The 18,529-nt window shown below is 38.2% G+C and overlaps 1 protein-coding gene across 2 annotated transcripts in view; it reads right to left on the bottom strand.

Annotated features, from left to right (window-relative positions):
- The window catches only part of LOC149804310 (inositol-trisphosphate 3-kinase B-like), a 113,056-nt gene that overhangs the window by 27,022 nt on the left and 67,505 nt on the right, over positions 1 to 18,529 (bottom strand). The gene's annotated exons all lie outside the window — the stretch shown is intronic.

Below are 18,529 nucleotides of genomic sequence, written 5' to 3'. Positions count from 1 at the left end.
GTACATAATAGCAACAAAGAGATTTTCAAGGCGGTCCAAAAGTACATAATAGCAAAAAAGAGATTTTCAAGGCGGTCCAAAAGTACATAATAGCAAAAAGGAGATTTTCAGGGCGGTCCAAAAGTACACAATAGCAAAAAAGAGATTTTCAGGGCGGTCCAAAAGTACACAATAGCAAAAAAGAGATTTTCAAGGCGGTCCAAAAGTGCATAATAGCAAAAAAGAGATTTTCAGGGAGGTCCAAAAGTACACAATAGCAAAAAAGAGATTTTCAAGGCGGTCCAAAAGTACATAATAGCAACAAAGAGATTTTCTTAATCACCAATGTCTTAACATTATGCTCTTATATTTCTGACAGGTGTTTCATTACTATGTACATAACCCGTGCTGAACTTTGAAATCCTTCACCCAACACCTCCCCAATGCCAAACTGTTGATATTTGTTTCTTTCTTTTCTCTCATTTGTTGTCTTGTGAGTATACAAAAACACGCTTATGCTTTTAATGGTTATAAGTTACTGTTTGACATGATTTCAATACTGTATGTAAAATTCAATACTGTATTAAACTTATCTTTTAGCTTCAATATCTCAATAGCATGTTTCAATTTTAGACATCCTATTGCCTCATTAATCATATCACGTTATTAAAGTAAATATTACTGCCAGTGAGGAGAGAGCTGGAAATAAGCTGACGCTTTTCGCTTAATCCTCTAAATCTAGCATTCGGTTATATATATTTTCCTTAATCCTCTACATCTTGTATTCGGTTATATATATTTTCCTTAATCCTCTATATCTTGTATTCGGTTATATATATTTTCCTTAATCCTCTATATCTAGCATTCGGTTATATATATTTTCCTTAATCCTCTACATCTTGTATTCGGTTATATATATTTTCCTTAATCCTCTATATCTTGTATTCGGTTATATATATTTTCCTTAATCCTCTATATCTAGCATTCGGTTATATATATTTTCCTTAATCCTCTATATCTTGTATTCGGTTATATATATTTTCCTTAATCCTCTATGTCTTGTATTCGGTTATATATATTTTCCTTAATCCTCTATATCTTGTATTCGGTTATATATATTTTCCTTAATCCTCTGTATCTTGTATTCGGTTATATATATTTTCCTTAATCTTCTATATCTTGTATTCGGTTATATACATTTTCCTTAATCCTCTATATCTTGTATTCGGTTATATACATTTTCCTTAATCCTCTATATCTTGTATTCGGTTATATGTATTTTCCGTGATGACATCAACAATAAATATTGTTTAAATCGAAGAAACTCTATTCATGAAATAAGACCGTTATAATAATGAAGTATATATTTCGCTCCATCCTGCCTCGTTATGTAAACAGGAAAAACAGAATGTGAAAATGATATGGCATGCTGTAGGGACATTAGCAAGGCTGTTGAAATAAGACCCATTGTCAGAATCATGTTAGATACTCGCTATATTCTTCAAATTTAAAATGACGTGTTGCAGTGAGAAAATGGCATTAAACAGAATATAAATACTTTCCTCTATCCGTGTTGATTCTTTCTGAAAATTCTGCAAAAATTATTATTTTGGGCAAAAATGCAAATGTAAATACATTTAAGCATTAAATATAAAGTCACTTTGAAATTTCAGCCAAAATACGATCAAAAACAAGAGTGCTTCTATGTCAGAAATTTACAAATTTGAGTAAAATTTGTGCATGAATTGCAACTACAATAGTTCTTTTCACAACTTAATGTCGTCCAGAGCTCATTGAAGCTTAAGTTGTTGTTGTTCTAGGGTTTAACGCCATTTTTCAGCACAAGATAGGCTATACATGGCGGCCAGTTAACTGGTGGAGGAAGAACCCCGGAAAACCCATGGAAGAACCACCGACCCACGAGAAGCTACTGGCAGGCTTTCCCACGTACCCACGCTAGCCGAGCCTTGGACTCGAATCTACACAGACAGAGGTGAGATGGCAGTGATCCGGAACGGTGAGCGCTTTAGACCACTCGGCCGCTCGAGGCCCCAAAAGCTTAAGTTGAATTGTTATTTTAAACTATGCCGACGTTAGATAAATCTTATTTTATCTTAAACTGCGGTAACAAAAAGTTGCTGCTACAATTATTCTTTAGTTTGACTCAAATGAAGAAAAATTTATTTCTTAAAAGTTTAAAAAGGAAAATATTTTGTGATAATGGCGGTCACCATTCACAACGAAAGTGATTGTATCCTTATCAGTGCAGCAGTATTATAAGACGATCATCTGTCCCATTTGTGTCCCACTTACCATAATGCATTCTGATTTCTGATTTCTGGGACATAACATGTCTATAAGGAAATTTTGTGGAGGGCTTCCATTATATAACGCGTTAAACACGTTCGTCATTACTAGATTGCATGCATTGTACAAATTATCGTTCTTGGTCCTCACTGTCAGGCCCCATCTGTATTTTTACCACTTATTTAAAAATGTTCGGTTGAATATAAACATATTTAATTGCGATCACATCCACTTGATTTTACAATCACAAAAAGGCACGAGAACAAGCTTAGTATCCATTTTGTGTCAGAATTTTAAGTGGTGCAAGTATCCCACGTATCCCAGTAGTATGTGTCAGAGTTGTAAGTGGCGCAAGTATCCCACTTAACTATAACAGTATGTGATAACTGGGGCGCTATGTACAATTTATTCAGAGGAGTTTGATGCAATGGGAAACCCTGCTAACTGAACTTCTTCGACGCACCATTGAAGAAAAAAAATCTTCTCATAAAAGGATAATGTGACGACGGGCTTTGCTTAGTTATCCAATTTACACAGGAAGCTAAGAGTGGGCATTCTATTTATGTTAATCTTCCACTTACATTTCAGTGCGATTTATTAATAATTGATTTAGTTTTAATTATATATCTTCATATATATTACATTTATATTATATTCTTAACTGAACATTATTTGTTCTGATCTGGCGAACAAGTTATGGTTCATTATGTTCCGTTTTATGATTAATTTTGAAAGTCTCAATAAACATATAAACCAAGAAACAGAAATTCAGATTAAATTTCCTATTGCAATTCGCTTTTTGTTACTTCGTTATTAATGTAATAGCCAAAGAGTAAAAAAAAAAAATGAAGAGAAAGGTTAAGTCCAATTGGAACTCCTGCCTTATCTATTTTATCTTTTTACAGTAATATTTCTACTCACTTATTGTGTGTGTGTGTGTGTGACTTCGTCACGTAACTTTGACAATTTGAGTCATGCTGCTACGATGTCTGCAGTGTGGCAGTTTATGATGATGTCTAGCAATGGGGCATCATGCTACAAACATGAAGCACGATGTCCCTCTCACTCAGTCACATTATCCTGACACCAGTCCTAACACTAACCTCTTAATATTGAGCGCCATGCGAGGCAGTTGATAGTACAATTTTTTTTTTGTCTTTGCCATGACTCTGCCGTGGTTCGAACACGGGAAGCTTTAACCACTCGGACCACCAAAGCGGTCCTACCCACTTAATAGATCATCATTATCTCTGTTTGACTGTCATTTTGCCTTTTGCACTGCATTCTCAAGTAACCTGTTGTTTAGTTATACTTTATAGATGGAAGAGAAGAGGCACAGCTCTATCACTAGTAGTGAAGGGGGGTATTTAGGGACAGTAGGAAATTACATTACAGACACACACACCCTTGGGTACGTCTACGGGCAAAATTTATACCTGGGGCTATATACGGAAACATTTTGGGCCTGTATACGGACAATAAGAATGGAATATGTAGGGTGTCATCAGGGTACTGGACATTGGCAACAATGTTGCAAGAGGCTGACCTGAATCGGGCGGAAATTAGGGACTGACTTGAATATGCGTGACTTTAGGGACATAAAAACATGTATAGAGACATACATACATACATACATACATACATACATACATTGACGAACATCAATCTATCACGCCTAATATATAAAATCGACTGAAAAAAGGCAAGAGAGCAAATGTTTTCGAGGCAAACATGAAATATAAAAATATCGACTAAAAATGTTTTTAGCCAAGAGAGCAAGTCTTTTCGAGACGGTGGAGTTGCCCTGAAAAGGGCCTGTTTTTTGTTGATACCATTCCGTTAACATAGAGGGCGTCGCATAGGTCTTCTTCTCTTCCTCAAACTTCTTCTGACTTCTGGACTGTAGACGATGACTCTCTTTAGACAGCCTTGTCTCTCCACATAGATCCTTCTTTTGCAAACGTTGGTAGGGGCCCCGAGTGGCCGAGTGGTCTAAAGCGCTCTCCGTTACGGATCACTGCCATCTCACCTCTGTCTGCGTGGGTTCGAGTCTCGGATTCAGCCAATGTGGGTATGTGAGAAAGCTTGCTAGTAGCTTCTCGTGGGTCGGTGGTTCTTTCCGGGGTTTTCCCGGGTTCTTTCTCCACTATTAATACTGGCCGCCATGTATAGCCTATCGTGTGCTGAAAATGGCGTTAAACCCTACAACAACAACAACAACAACACACGCTGGTATCGGTGATTCGGATGATTTGACATACATGGGTAAGTTCGTATGGAGCAGCATCGACGATACGAGAGTAGATGAATCAACGTTAGTCCACATCTCGTCACGAACACAGGTGAAGGGAATGAAGTGAACCGCGATTATTTATAGTGGAAGAGCGGATCGAAACGGATTGAGGTTTTTCACCAATTCCAATACACGTTACAAAATTCAGTCACAGGGCGGAGACTGTCTTCCAATCCGAAGATAGTTGCCTGTGAGGTCACATTCCCTAGATAGATGCGCTAGCGTCTGTGCGCAGTTAATCAATGCGACAGAGTTTTCAAACATGACGGAAACTCAGAAGACGATGAACTGGGGTGCACCGGTAGTGGAGACGAGAAGCGATGTCATAGCAGCGGATACCATAGTCAACACGGTCCTACTTTCAGATTTTAATTTGGATTTAGTGGATTTCCTCTCTTTTTCGCAAGAATTTATTCGGGTACCAGCACCTTCGTCACCTTCTCCTTCCTTACCACACGTCGATGATTTTAAACAGAGACAAAAAGAAGAATTGGAGAAAATTTTATAGCAGCAGAAAGAAGCAGAACAAGCTTTTCTCTTTCAACAGCAATAGCAAGAAGAAGAAGCAAGAAGAAGGAAACGACAAAAGAAGAAGAAGCAACAGCAGAGAAGAAACAAGGTCTAGGAGAGAAGGAGGACAGTGAAAGTCAAACAGTGACGGTACTCTTACAGAGTTTGGCAGAGTTAAGGAGGCTGAAACAAATGTATCAGACTTCTTTAATACAACCCAAGAGAAAAAGACCTTCCCGAGTCAAACAGCCCTTCCCTGTTACTACATCTGAGATACCAGCCCTAGTGATTTCTACCAAATCATGGACAGGAGGAAGTCCAGAAGTAGGCCTTGGCCGTAGCAAAGGCTTAAGGTAGTAAAAGCTGATTGCTTCACGTTCCTGAGTTTTGTTTAAAATAAAATAACAAACACCCATCGGTCCTTTTCAGAGCCACCCACTTCTCTCGAAAAGAGATAGTATTCATTTTGCCAAAATTAATTAAAACTCAAAATCCATCTTTCTGGACGTGTCGGGGTACTTCCTTTTGAGAAGGTACCTCTTTTTCTTCCTGTTCGGAACCCCTCTCTTCCTCTTGCTCCTGTTGTTTCTTAGGGCACTCTGAAGACCAATGTCCTTTCTCTTGACAATGATAACAGGTATCTTGACTTTTGTCTCTTCTGACACCTCTCTTGCTTTTTGTGACGGTCTGGACATTCTGTAGTCCAACGCCCTTTCTTCTGACACATATGGCAAGTATCTTGACCTTTATCTCGAAAGGAGGGGGAGTAGTCCGTCGGTTTGTCTGAAGAAAACTTTCGTATGACACCTCGCAAAGCTCTGATCAGAAGTTCGATCGGTGTTTGCTCTTCCATTGTTCTGGTAGGTTTGAGAATGAAATATTTACTGGGAGGGAAGACACTGGCACTTATATATAAATATATAGGGGACCATGGCGATTAATGTCGTCATTTTGACGATTTGCAGTCAAGATGAAACGATCGCATCATTTTTGGAGAAAGAAGAAGAAAGTAAGAGGCAGAAACGTGATGTATCGCCTCTCACAGTAGCTGAAATCGTGGCTCAAATCCATGCTAGCGATTTTGAAGAAGACATGAGTGAGCCAGAATCCAGGCCCAGAAAGTCTACACTCGAACGAAGTCCACCACCACTAGTAAACCTTAAAACTACTATCACTTTCGAGAAACGGAAAAGCGCTCCTCTAGAAAATTTAGAACCTATACGTACACTGTGAAGTTTAAAGTTTTCAAGTCCGACGGACCTATGGAACGGCATTGTTAAGCCAAAGAAGACGACCGCTTGAGGCTTTCCATTCATCACGACAGACTGAAGTTCCCAGTTTGGATGAGTTTAGCAGCCCGGCAGAATTGACACCTTCCAGAGTTATCGATAAGATTCAACATGTGTAACAATCCAATGACAAGTTTCGCATCACCGATAGAAAGCGACACTGTTCATGACCCATGTTTCTCTTCCGCAAAGGACCGGAAGCATCAAGCGCAGCCTCGTCCAAATTAACAACCCTCAAGACCAGATGTGTTTAGCCCGTGCTATCGTGGTGGGACGAACGTATGCCGACAAGAATGACACGGCAGAATGGAAAAGAGCCTGGGAGAACATTCGACAATCGGACCGAGCCAAACAACGAAAAGAAGCAGAACTCCTGTTACAGCAAGCTGGGATATCCAAAGACACACCCTGTGTCATACCAGAAATGCAAAAATTGCAAGACGTCTTGGCTCCACGCTACACCTTGAAAGTACACTTTCAAAAAGTGCGCGGACCTCTGTTGTTTTGAGGCAAAAATTTCAAAGACGGAAAATACATTCAAGTCTATCATTATGATGAACATTTCGATACCATTACCAGTATCGCTGCGTTCCTGGTATACGCTTATTACTGTGAGAAATGTGACTATGGCTATAACAATCGAGAGCAACACAAGCATTGTGGATCGACTGTGATGGATGTTTTGACGACGGACAAGAAAGAGTGCATTGCCCTGCTTGTTAGCGAACTGTTGTCCGCCCTACCTGTTATCAACAAGATTTGAAGGCGCTAGCTTCACAGCGGAAAAGTGCTTGTCAGATGTTGAGATTGTGCAACACTTGTGGACAAGTGATACGTCGCAATAATGCCAAGGCTCACGTGTGTTCAGGAAAGAAACGATGTCACAGTTGTCACCAAATCGTGGACTTGGAACACGAATGCTTCATTCAAAAATACTATTTCAAATATCTAGAGGAAGAAAGGCAACTTCATCTTTTTCGATTTCGAATGCATGCAAGAGACCGGCTTTCATATTGCTAATTTTTGCGTGGCTCATCGATCGTGCAAGAAGTGCATCCAAGAACCTATCGTTAGTCATTGTCCTCAAAATCAAATACATGAAACACGTGGATGTCGTTCATGAGGACTTGATCTTAGTCAATTGCGAAAAAGAACTGGACTTTGTAGAAGCTAACGAATTAGAAAATGTCATCATTGTGGCTTACGTGACAGACCATGCGCGCTTAAAATTGTACGAAGCGTTACACCAATTAGGCGATCGTGTGCTGTATTATGACATGGACAGTTGCATCTATATCGATCGCCTGGGTCACGGTTACCCAAACATCGAAGGAGACCGTTTAGGAACCTGGACGGACGAGCACCCCGACCACAAGATGCTATGTTTTGCTAGTGACGGTCCTAAAAAGTATGGCTACGTATACCGGGACAAACAAGGAGAAGTGCACACCGAGTTTAAAGTGAAAGGATTGACTCTCGATTATCGCAACAGTCAAGTGGTGAATTCTGGCGTGCTGAAACAAGCCTCACAAACCAAATCGTCAGTCGGCATTTTGAAAAAGTGTATCGAATTGTGTTCCAGAACGATTGCAGCTTCCCTACCACTTCACTTTATCTTACGGACATACCGGTATTAAAAAAATGGTTCCAAGAGGATATCCAGCAACAAGAAGGATGACTGCAACACAGAAAGAATCGAGTGAGAGACCCACTGCGAACTCCAAGTTCAAACCATACCATTAGCCTGTCTTCTTGCCTGACTGTTGTGATTGTGCCCGTAGATTGGAAACGTTTAAAAAAAATGGCCTACGGATAGGGAAGGTTTTTACCTACTGCGAATGTTTTAGCTAAAACAGGATTTGTCTACTTGGGGCCTGAGACTGGATTGGGATACGAAGTACAATGTTTCAGTTGTGGTCTGAAGTTGCTAATGGATCTATGTATCTCTAAAGATTTAGCTATTCTGAAACATACTCGATGGTCTCCGCACTGTCCTTACCTTTATATGGCTTTCCACCCATCATACTACGGTACAGGTATGACGATACCTTAGAGAAGGTAGTACCATTGTCCAGGAAGAAAAAGAAAGGAAAACTTCCAAACCTAGGCATAAAAACTGAACGATGTACAAGCTCGAGACTTCATTACCACTATTATGAAAAGGGACAACGTCCAAGACCGATAGTTCATTGTAACTACCAATGCCAAGCGAGAAAGATGAATCCTTTTAAAGAAGCACAAAAGAAGTTCAGACAGGCACAATTCAAGTTCGCTTATTCTCAAGCGGAGTGCGATGCTGTACGTTGTGACCTCAGCGATGCAGTACCACATCATGGGAACTTTGCTATGACTACTACTACCACTACACCTACCATGGAAAATGATGATGAGCGTGGCAACTCGTTATCTTGGACACTTTACTGGTTTTCATGGTGAATGTCATCCTCCAAATGAAACCATTCAGCTACCAAACTACTGACGTCATCCGACCGCAAGTAAATTTCAGCGGATTTCACCGTACCCTTATCGAAATAAGCATGTGACAGACTAATATTCGTTCCCTGTGCGTTTGCCTGAATACTGCAACTTTGAAAGTCGATTCCAAACCTTTCGAGGAAAATGGCCTAAATATCTAGGAGGGCTTATCCCCGAAGAATTAGTCAGAGCCGGATTTATCTACTTAGGCGAGTATGAATTCCAGTGGTGTTCGGAATTAATTCCAGTATAGAATGTGCTCGTGTATCAATAGCCTGGAATATCTTGATGTGCTAACAATCTTGATGTATCACAACGATAAAATCAGGAATGTCCTTGAATGAGTTCACAATAATCCCATAACAGTGATTCAGTCCAAAAGTAACACTGCGCACTTTGTAATTCGAATGAATAATTGAAATAAACATATAATCTCAAATTTTAACTGAACACAAACAAAAGACTCATTTTGCTACAGGTGTCAAGATAGAAATAAATAATTTTGATGTAAACAACCTTTACCTAAAAACTAACAATAATAGGACAAGGGTGAGGGTTAACAGTTTCTTTCCAGAACGTTCTAAGTTGTAATGATGTCAGGTGTTTCACTTAAGTTTTAGTAAAGGACATGGCAAACATCATGTAGACAATGACTTTCCAAGGGTAAACCAATATGCTGACTGAGATCCAAGTAAAAATGTTTACCTACAAGTAATAATTATCTTAAAATGTAATATACGTTCATAGACAAAAAATAGCCATGTAATACGTTGTTTATAAATTACCCTTGCACTCCAAAGTCATGGGCAAAATACGGAAGAATTTTTGTAGCAATAAGCTAAACATAAATACTTAAAACATACTCCTAAAGAATCAAGTTTAGATCTCACTGACCTTCCTTGGTTTTAAGGATACACAGAGTTGCATACAATTGTCACGTTTCATGACTGCAACATAAACAACGCCCAATAAATGATCTTTAAGCACACACCTGCAACAAAGTCTATTAAGCACGAATTATATGTCACAAAGACATCTTTTTAATACAATTGCGTAGTACGTATCGATTCATCACCTCATAACGTTTCATGATTGTAGGTAGCTCAGATTATATGCATACAGCGTGCCCAAAAATCATGTGGCCATGAGCTAAGCACAAGAATGTAACCAAAGCCCGTGAAAGAAGAAAGACAGGTTACGATGAGATACTTTTGTTGGAAGGGTGCGGTACTAACAAAAATAAATATTATCATTCATACTACGATTCTAACATTAAAAGTGCCTGAATAACAAGCATTTAACACAAAAATGGAGCTCAGATCAGTAAAGCGTAACTTTCGAACTATAATCATCCACTTCTGGATATAAAAAAGAACTGTGTGGTCAAGAGATTTATCAGGGATAATATGTGAAGTGTGAAATATGGATCACAGTAACATACTTTTGTGATGAGGGTCACGATGCATCCAGTCCCCAAAGTTCACTTTTCTGGGTATATAACTGTATATACACAGGGTGCAAAAAAAACTGTGGCCATGAACTAAACGCAAAATGCAGCCTAAGACAGTAATATATGAAATGTAGGTAACAGTGACATTTGTTCTACAGGAGGTTGTATTAACAGAGATGAATACGGCCATCTGGTCTGATGATTCTTGATTGATTGATTGATTGATCGATTGATTGATTGATTCAGTATGATCCTTTGATTACAATGCATAATACAAAGAATACAGCTATAAAAGAAAGTACAAAAATTAAGAAGAGAGAAAGAACTTACATAGATAAATGCCTATACGGTGAATATTCACCATAAGAAATAAGGAAAATTAACTGGATACATCTTCAGGTCATAGATCGTTTTCATCAATTTTTAAATTCACATTATAAGAGTGGAATCACGATTTGCGTGACCACAACTGTCACTGTTGCAAGGTAGCTTTACAGATAAACAACCTATACGTGTTGCTGATAACCTATACGTGTTGCTGATTCTTCCTTATACAAAGTATTGGAATGATCATACATTACGATGATAAAAAACTACCAATGATGAACAAATAGAAAATATGATATTAATAAACTACATTAGTAAACTAAATTATAGTGTTGCTGATTAAGATTTTTCTAGGAATACGTTCATTATCAGCATCGATACAGTCAGACCTTTGCTGTCCATTTTCATCACACGGAAGCAACAGTTAAAATACATATATGACGAAAATACATAAGATGTTCATCAGGAAAAAGAATTAATAAATACCGCGTCATCATTCCTAACAGATTATTCACCAAATTAGTACTGAACATTGAATTTAAGTGCATGTACACGGGTACTCCAAATTTATCAATAATTACATTTTTTGTTGTCCGTTTATGGCATCAAGTGTTGTTGTGTTTTTTTTTTTTTTTTTTTTTTTTTTTTGTTGTTGTTGTTGTTTATATTGATTTTTAACAAAGGATTAGCTATATCATGCCAAGAAAATTAAAGTCAAGTGCCTTTCCCAAAGACACACAAATACAACCAACCCGGACTGGCCTGATCTGGTATCGAACCCGCAAAAAGTTTATTACGAGTTGTATGCTTGATTTGAAAGACTCCATTTTAGTCGCACTAGAAACAAAATATGATAATTTGCATGCATTTATGTTTTACACCACCGCTCCGGATGCGGAAGGTCGCTGGTTCGAACCCAGGCCGATTCTTACCAAAGATTTATAAAAATGGTACTAAAAGCTGCCTCGCTAGGCGCTTAGCATTTAAGAGGTTAGTGTTAGGAATGGTCGGCCTGGTGTCAGGATAATGTGATTGGGTGGGACATCATGCTACATGTCTGCGGCATGGTGCCCCAGTGCTAGACATCACTACTAACTGTCACACTGCAGACTTCGTAGTAATATAACTGAAACGTGTTAAAGCTACGTTAAAAATCCGAACACACACAGACACACAAATACACACATTTCTTACACCTTTCGCATTTACTAATTATAGCTATATGCACGTTACTTCTAATTACCAAGATAAAAACAATTATCTGTAGCCCTTATTCTCGACCTGTCGACGGGCATGTGGTTAAAATGAAGGGAAAAAAGAGACATACCATTCATGAATATTTAAAATCGATAGATATGAGTGACATATGTACAGACGGATGAATTATGAGTGACAGATATGTACAGACGGATGAATGACTTCTTTTATCCAATATCATCTTTAATATTCAACTCTTAATACGTACAAAACTTTGCCTAATCCATTATGATCTTATACTGTTCTTTCCGTTTAGAAAAATCGAATTATGTGTTTGAAGAATCTTATGAAATCATAGATAAAACTCCGAAACCTGAGAGTTTTTAAAAAATGGCTTAAATGTCACACAATTCAAATCAGGTCCTCCGAATTAGAACAAAAACTTCGATTGTCTATATAAATCGTTCGAGTGTAATTGTGCGAACAAAATCTCTACAAATGAGTCACCCCGCCATCCCCCATGATGTAATAAAGTGCAAAAGTCGCTAAAATTACGTTAAAGTCTAACATCGTCAACTACTTGTGAAAATAAACATGCCTGCTGTATTTAATGTGCCTTCTCCGATGGCATTTTATATAATCTGCTGACAACAAATTATTTTAAAAAGTCCAAAAGTACCGTGAACGGAACACTTTACGTCCTAGATATGCAGGTACTAAATTTAATGTACAGAGGACATTTGTCATGCTAGCCTTACCATAACCATGACATCTGACATTTAGACCCCATAATATCTAGTTTTCTTTATCACTCTTGTGCAAGCCATCCACAAAGTTGCTTCAATTGCATAAAAATCTAATCTGATCATATGCATGCAAGCATGTCTATAACATTTAATTTTTTCAGGTGCCAACACATTTCGTGGGAGGGAGGTAAATGATGACAGACGGACGGGAGTAAATTACGAAGTCAACATGCCGCAGCTACCAGCAGCTACAAGCAGTAGGGGAATAAACAAGAACTAAAACAATAAAAGTAAGTCACTACTGCACTGAAAGTGAATCGCCATGGCCTACTTTCTGTAAAGGTGATGATGAATAAAATAAGATGACAATCAACATCACAAAGTTTGTGTTAAGAACGCGAAAACAACGCTGAATAGAAATGAATGGTAAAAAATTAAGTTATCTTAAGTCCCAAGGATCGTAGATCAAAGATACTAATTATAATAATTATTGTTGCATCGCATGAAAGCCTAGATGCCAAACAATTCGACTGCCTTAACGCTGACATATTTGTACTAAGATTCCGCTATCAAAACATAGCTATAAAATAGAAACCATGTCAAACTGGGGGAGAAGAGATGCATGAAAAGGTAAACGATCTGGACATATGACATATTGCAAGATACGATGACAGGCAATACGGTGTATCAAATCTGGACATATGTCATATTGCAAGATACGATGACAGGCAATACGGTGTATCAAATCTGGACAAATGACATATTGCAAGATACAATGACAGGCAATACGGTGTATCAAATATGGACATATGACATATGTCATATTGCAAGATACGATGACAGGCAATACGGTGTATCAAATCTGGACATATGACATATGTCATATTGCAAGATACGATGACAGGCAATACGGTGTATCAAATGGAAAGTTATTCCTTGTACAAATCCTAAAAATATATTTTTGCAAAAATATTAATGAAAACAATGAAGTACACATAATCAAATACACGGAACATACAATGTCACAGTCAAAATATAAAGTACGAGTCACTGATCGAAGTTTAAAAAAAACGGAAGGTTTTAAGAGGTATTCGTATGAGAGATGGCATTAGCCGTGCAAAATTATTAAAGTTTGGTTGTTTAAAGTATGAAGGACAAATAAATTTCAGTCTCAAAGCATCCTAGGATGGTCACTCATGAGACAATGTCATACTCTTGCGTATCTTGTCAAATTTAGTTGAAAAATATACTGATTTGCAGCTGAAGAAGAAGAAGTCAAAGGTATACTTTTCTCAATACTGGTCGTGATCGGAACATCTAAAATTATTCAGAGATTCAGAGATGTTCTATAAATAAATACAATATTCAAAGATAAATTATTTTGGGTCTCATCATGTAGTCTATATGGATTAAGTGATATGCCCTCTGTGTTACGAGGGGTTATTATAAAATGTGTGGGATTTATGATAGCACTCCATCGAATTATTGTTGGTTCAGATGATATGCTGTATTTACTCTTAGTAAATCTTGTTTTCTCAAGTACATATGTTTTCCCATATAACTTAATGTTTATTATCAAACTGAATAATAATTACTCGTGCTGCTGATTTCGTTTCCTGATTACATCTTAAGTATTATATTTACTAACATGAAAATGGGTATGCGATTCCAACCGAAAGAAAAAAATGCAATAAAAATGCAAATGAGAAGAAAAATATCGCATAAATTAGTATGCTGTAACCCTTGAGAGGAATTTCTTATCAAATCTCAAACCAAATAAAGTATTTAAGATTACAGTTACTAGTAACTTAAAATGGAATCTTGAGATTTAAATAAAGCACCAAGACAAATCTTACTTCAGGCGTACTGAAACCAAACGTATCATCTTGCACACAAACGGTTGAATGAGTTAGCTTTCAAAGGTGTAGCAATACCAAGGTTTGTACATACTTGTATAGTCTGGGACTCCCACACCCATGGATGAACTCTAAAAAGAATTCAAAAGCCAGCAGCTAGATTGGTTACTATATACAAGGAGGTGTTACCTATATATTGAATATGTTTCTTGCAAGCCTTTTAATCAAAGTAGACTGGAAAACATTAATATCATTGTACAAGGGATTAAGAAACACCGCAAAATCCCTTGCTACAATTTGGCAAAAATCACAAAGAAGTTTCTAGCATAAATCACATAAAAGATACCCGATGTTCGAAGCGACAGTCACAAATTCAGCTTCTTTTTTTCTCTCTCTCCAAGAAGCATCAAAAATTGGATTTTTAACCATAACTAATAATCACAATTGCGGAATCTTCGTAAAACCAAATTGACTCGTTTTCGAAATCATTACGATCAAAACTTTCAGAACTTATGGATTTTTTTCTTGCTTTTAATAAATTGCCCGGTAAATTAAAATAATTATCATTTAACATGGAGTTATTCAAGATCTCACACGCTCAAGTTTTCACTGTTAAACTATTTGCGGTTCATAAACCTGACGGAACCTGGACATATTAGGGACAACCATTTCGTTTTCAAGGCTTGGTTTTTGTGGGTTTAAAACCATTTTCAGCACATGATTGGCTATACATGGCGGCCTGTATATTTGGCGGAGGAAGAACCCGTGAAGGACAACTGACCCATGGAAAACTACTGGCAAGCTTTCTTACATACTCAAGTTGGTCGAGTTGAGCCTCGAACTCATGCGGACAGGTAAGATATATGAGTGATCTATAGATGCAAGCGTATTAGACAATGCGGCCACACGGGGCACCTCGTTTTCAGGGAATAGTCAGGATAATATATGATACAAATGTGTGTGTGTGTGTGTGACATAGGTTTTTAACATTAACAATTCGAGTCATATTGATACGATGTCTGCAGTGTGATGTCTAGCACGGAAGCATCATGCCGCAGACATGTAGCATCATGTCCCACCCAGCTACATTATCCTGACACCAGGCCGACCAGTCTCAGCAAGGCTAAGATGCTGAGCGCAAAGCGAGGCAGCTGCTAGTACCATTTTTATAAGTCTTTGGTATGACTGCCGAGGTTCGAAACCGTGACCTCCCGCACACGAGTCGGAAGCTCAAATCGGTGGCATAAATATTTGTGGTCGGCCGTCCTATAAAAGATATTAGACGAACGAGTAATCAGTGGAGACATACTATCGTAGAAATATTTCAGTATTTTTGTGAACGAAATTGTTGGTGACAAAAGAGATATCGCAGTCTCCTTAAACATTTAATGGCTCTGCCTCAGTCCACTGTCTATTGACAGTATATGCATGTATGGCCAGGATGTTAGATTACGTGCTAAACAGCCCATCTCAGGGTAAAGAAATCGATGTTTTGATAATTTATGTACTTAAAGGAATTGTATCAATGATTTGTTGGACTTCACTGGAGTATTTAGCACTCGCAATTAGGCTCATAAGCTTGAAACCCCAACTGGCATTTTCCAGAATTAATTTGCATTTTGCGAATTAGAGCCCCGCAAAATGGTGGCCGAGAACAATGTCAAAACGTCGTGGAGTTAAAGCAATCCAAACTTTGATATACTGTACAGGATTTTTACATGTGATAGCTAACGCCTGGAAGGGATTACGTCGTGGAGTTAAAGCAATCCAAACTTTGATATACTATACAGGACTTTTACATGTGATAGCTAACGCTTGGAAGGGATTACGTCGCGACCAATTATATTTTTAATGGGGGGGGGGGGGCATGGATTTCTGAGGAAACTAACTATCCGGCCCCGATATAGCTTCAATGCTTCATAACAATATTCTATTTCTGCTTGTAGAAAAGATACCAATTATATAATTATATTTATTTGTTTTTAAATGATCTTCGGGTAAAAGAAAAAAATATTGGTTCGAAAGAGAATCCAGGTCACATACACAAGAAAATGAAATTGTCGGTCATTTATGTTAAATATCATATATCAGTGAATAATAGAGCTGATTTTTAAATGTAATTTGCACATGTTTTTGTTTTCTGCACTTAAAGGTACAAAGCACATACAAATTATTGTTTTTATAGGTTTAACGTCATTTTTCAGCACATGGCAACCAGTATAAACTTGTGGAAGGAAAACCCAGGAAAACCCCGGTAGAAACCACTGATGACCGAGCCCAAGACTCAAACTCAAGCGGTCAGAGATGAGATGGCAGTGACCAGTAAAGGCTATCGGTTTAGTCTACTCGGCTACTCGGGGACCCCACATACAAATTACAATTTGTCGACGATTTTGTCTACAGACTCATTATTAGAAGAAGTGCCCTGTCTCCTATCAGTCGCTGTCGAGCATAATGTCATTATCAAATGTCGGTGTCGACAAAGTACTATTATTGATGTTGTTGTTGTTATACGGTTCTTCCTCCACCATTTATACTGGCCGCCATGTATAGCCTGTCTTGTGCTGAAAAATGGCGTTAAACCCTACAACAACAACAATATATCGAAGCAACTGAATTGATAGTGGGTTAGAGGAGTGAAGTACATGTAACAAATTGTGTGGAATCTTTTCTGTCTCGTCTATGGTAACTGTGAGATTCTTTTTATTTTCCCATCATACATTTCCTTCCCAACTAACACCGACTTCACGTCTAATGTACAGTCATAAAAACATTCTTTGCACGTCAAGGGCTAAAGGGCACTCCTTGATAGTTGTCCTTGTTAACTGCACACTGTGTGGGTGTGAATGTGTTGTTCATGCAACGATCTGGGTCATATTTTGTGGTAACACTGTCAATATCGCCCCTGCGGCAACGCCATTTATCCACAATGGAGACATTTATATGCATTTCTCGTGCTGACATTACTAACCTGGGGGGTGTCCAAATTAGGTCTTGCTGTAATCTTTGTTTCTGGCAAATTGTCACCACCCACAATAATTACCCACTTTATAACACCTACATATGTGCATAAATGATTCCAAAGTAACAGGACATGCTCTTCTTATTAGACTTTAAAATCTGAAGAAGTAATAACATTGCTTCTGAAAGATTTACATTAAAATAAACTGTGAAAATATTTCGTAGCATGTATGTATGTATGTACGTACGTACGTACGCACGCACGTACGCACGCATGTATGTATGTTGTTGTTGCTGTGGGGTTTAACGCCATTTTTCAGCACACGATAGGTTATGCATGGCGGTCAGTATTAATGGTGGAGGAAGAACCCGGGAAGAACCACCGACCCACGAGAAGGTACTGGCAAGCTTTCTCACATACCCACATTGGCCGAATCCTAGACTCGAACCGACGCAGACAGAGGTGAGATGGCAGCGATCCGCTTTAGACCACTTGGCCACTCGGGGCCCCATGTATGTATGTATGTATGTATGTATGAATCAATTTATTTTTAGCATGAGAAAATACATTTATTTGCAAAAAATATAGTTACGTTTTAGAATATCTCATAATTTATAATTTTCTTGCTGTGAAATATATTTTTTTTGGTCTGGCTTTTTGGTCTTTCTTACACAACAGCGTATGGATTACTTTCTGTAGTAAGATACAGGACAAATTAGAAATAAGGTATTCAAAATAATGTTTGACCTGTTTCAGCTTAGTTATGTATAGCTCGTACTCTTTCCCAACAACACACAGTTCATCTATTTCGAGACAGCCTGTGAGAGTATCGACCCTCACCCCCACCCCCACCGTTGGATTACGATTCGGACGCTTAAGGAACTTAAATTATAGTATTACCAGTGTTAATTAAAACCATACTATTGACTTCGGCCCCTTTTGTCTTCAATAAATGTTAATCGCTAACGATTAGGGATGGATGAGTATCCAGTCCGGTAACATGGACCTGGTTGGGTTTTTCACTATCCGGAAATTCCTTACCCGGCTGGGTTTAAAGTTAAACATTTGATCTTGCCGGGTCGGAACCTCTCCCCCTCCCGTCTTTCTGGGTGTCGGTAGCATAATAAAACAGAACAAA

The sequence above is a fragment of the Sinohyriopsis cumingii genome, chromosome 2 (genome assembly GCF_028554795.1).
Source record: "Sinohyriopsis cumingii isolate HCF-2022 chromosome 2, ASM2855479v2, whole genome shotgun sequence".
Classification (NCBI taxonomy): domain Eukaryota; kingdom Metazoa; phylum Mollusca; class Bivalvia; order Unionida; family Unionidae; genus Sinohyriopsis; species Sinohyriopsis cumingii.
Note: the sequence above shows the minus strand (reverse complement) of the source record. Positions and strands in the feature narration are given on the sequence as shown.